Consider the following 2924-nt stretch of genomic DNA (forward strand, 5'->3'; position numbering starts at 1 on the left):
TGTATATATTTTTGCATGCGATGTAGATATATATTAAATATGTATATATGTGACATGTCATATTAGGAGACCAAATCATAGAAATATCTCTCTCGATAATATTAAGTCGGTAAACGTAAGGCAATTAGATTGACCCACGTGGCCTTCCATCGTTATAAGTAGGAATCGATTCCCGGTGTAGGTTGAGTTAGTCGAGTCCCTCGAGACTCACCTATATCGCGATTCGCTATCTTGCTTACGACATAGAGATGTCACCGGTGACCTGAGGACATGGTATGCTTGGTCGAGTCCTTCGAGGGTATATCATCAAATCAGACTCATCTTGTAACGAAGGTGTTGACTTAACCGAGCATCATGGTTGGTCGAGTCCCTCGAGACCATGGTGATTCTGAGGCCGAACAGGACGGGAATTACAAGGAGTTGTGATCGGCAAGAGTTGCCTACCTTTTAGGCTTAGTATGATTGGTCGAGTCCCTCGAGGTTACACTAAGACGCTGATTGGATCTTGATCCCCACTAGAAGTCTGCCGGAGACTTCCGTTTCACGTGCTGAGGGTGTCGCGTGACTCGTCAATAAAATAGTGGGAGCATATTAAGATAGAAGTCCATATCTTGATTTCTTGTAAACTCTGCATGTTATTTATTTCTGTTGCATCTTTATTTTCAGAAAATGTCGCTTTCAAATCCCTTATGTGGCATACTTGATGTCAATCGCCTCACTGGTCCAAATTATACGGATTGGCTCCGTAACTTGAGAATTGTTCTCACGACGGAGAAAATCGTGTACGTCCTTGATACAGTGATGCCTACGCCCGAAGAAGGGGCAAGCGAGGATGAGATCGCTCACTATGTGAAGTACATTGATGACTCCACTCTTGCTCGTTGCTATATGTTGGGCTCTATGACTCCTGAGTTACAGAGACAACATGAAAAGATGGATGCCAGATCCATTCTCCTACATGTCCACAAATTGTTTGAGGAACAGGGAAGGACTCAGTGATATGAGATATCCAAGAGCCTCTTTCGTGCTAGGATGATTGAGGGGACACCGGTTCAGAACCATATCCTAAAGATGATTGAGTGAATAGAAAAACTCACAGGTCTAGGAATGGTCTTAGAGGATAACTTGTGTGTGGACATTATGCTTCAGTCCCTACCAGATTCCTTTTCACAATTCATAATGAATTTTAATATGAACAAGCTTGAGGTGACTCTCCCAAAGCTCCTCAATATATTGAGGGAGGTAGAGAGTACTATTAAGAAAGAGAAGCCAGTTCTCTACACTAGTGAGACCAGAAATAAAAGGAAAGCAGAAAGGTTCCTTAAGAAGGGAAAGGGCAAGGGCAGACCAGGTAAAGCAAATGTTGCTAAGAAAGACCTAGCAAAGGACAAAGGCTAGTGCTTCCACTGTGGTAAAGATGGGCCCTGGAAGAGGAACTACAAAGAGTACCTTGTAGAGAGGGCGAAATAGAAGCTTGGAGAAGCTTCAGGTACATTCATGATTAATCTCCAATTGTCAGATTTTTGTAATAGTGCATTGGTATTGGATACCAGTATTGCTTATCACATCTACAATTTATTGTAAACTCTAGTAAAGCCGAGGGGAGATTGGCGAGAGGAATATTGCATAAAGGTTTGTTTATGCTAGATACTACTCCACATATCATGAATGTAAGTGTGTCTAAGAGGAAACGAGATGAGGTGAACAGTGCATACCTATGGCATTATAGGCTAGGTCACATCCATGAGGGAATGATTCAAAAGTTGCTAAATGATGGATATCTAGATCCATTCGACTATGTGTCATATGCAACTTGTGAGCCTTGCCTTCGTGGAAAACTGACCAACTCTCCATTTAGTGGAACTGGAGAGAGAGCCACTGAGCTATTGGAACTCATACATAGTGATGTATGTGGACCCATGTCAACTCATGTCATTGGTGGATAATCCTACTTCATTACCTTTGCTGATGATTTCTCAAGGTATGGATATGTGTACTTAATGAAGTACAAGTCCGAGGTCTTTGAGAAATTCAGAGAGTATAAGAATGAGGTGGAGAACCAGACTGGAAAGAGTATCAAAACTCTTTGATCAGATCGAGGAGGTGAGTTCTTAAGTACAGAGTTTACTCAGTTCCTCAAGGACCATGGGATATTATCCCAATGGACACCTCCTTATACACCTCAGCTCAATGGTGTCTCTGAAAGGAGAAATTGTACTCTATTAGACATGGTACGGTCCATGATGAGTTTCACTGACCTACCTATCTCATTTTGGGGATATGCCCTAGAAACCGCAGCTTACCTTCTGAACAGAGTTCCAACTAAGTCGGTAGTGTCTACACCATATGAGATATGGAAAGGGAAGAAGCCTGATCTTAAGGTTGTTAAGATTTGGGGCTGCCCTGCCCACGTTAAAAGACACAACCCCGATAAGTTAGAATCAAGGACAGAGCGATGCAAATTTGTGGGATACCCCAAGGAAACTTGTGGGTATTATTTCTATCATCTCGAGGACCAAAAGAACTTTGTAGTTAAGAGAGCAGTGTTCCTTGAGAAGGAATACATTCTTGGCGGAGATAGAGAGAGCATGATAGAGTTGAGCGAGGTTGGAGAACCAAGCTCAAGCACCACTCTACAGCTCGAGTCTGCTCAAGTACCTAATACACAAGTTTTAACTTTACGTAGGTTTGATAGAGTATCCCATCCTCCTGAGATATATGTGAGACATATTAGAGGAGAGGATATTGAGGATATTGATCCTCAGACCTACGAGGAGGCTATTATGAGTATAGACTCCAGAAAGTGGTAAGAAGCCATGAATTCTGAGATGAATTCTATGTACTCCAACATGGTTTGGAACATAGTTGATACGCCCGAAGGTATTGTACCCATCGGTTGCAAGTAGATCTTTAAGAAAAAGATC

This window comes from Musa acuminata, chromosome BXJ3-1, assembly GCF_036884655.1.
Source record: "Musa acuminata AAA Group cultivar baxijiao chromosome BXJ3-1, Cavendish_Baxijiao_AAA, whole genome shotgun sequence".
Classification (NCBI taxonomy): Eukaryota; Viridiplantae; Streptophyta; class Magnoliopsida; order Zingiberales; family Musaceae; genus Musa; species Musa acuminata.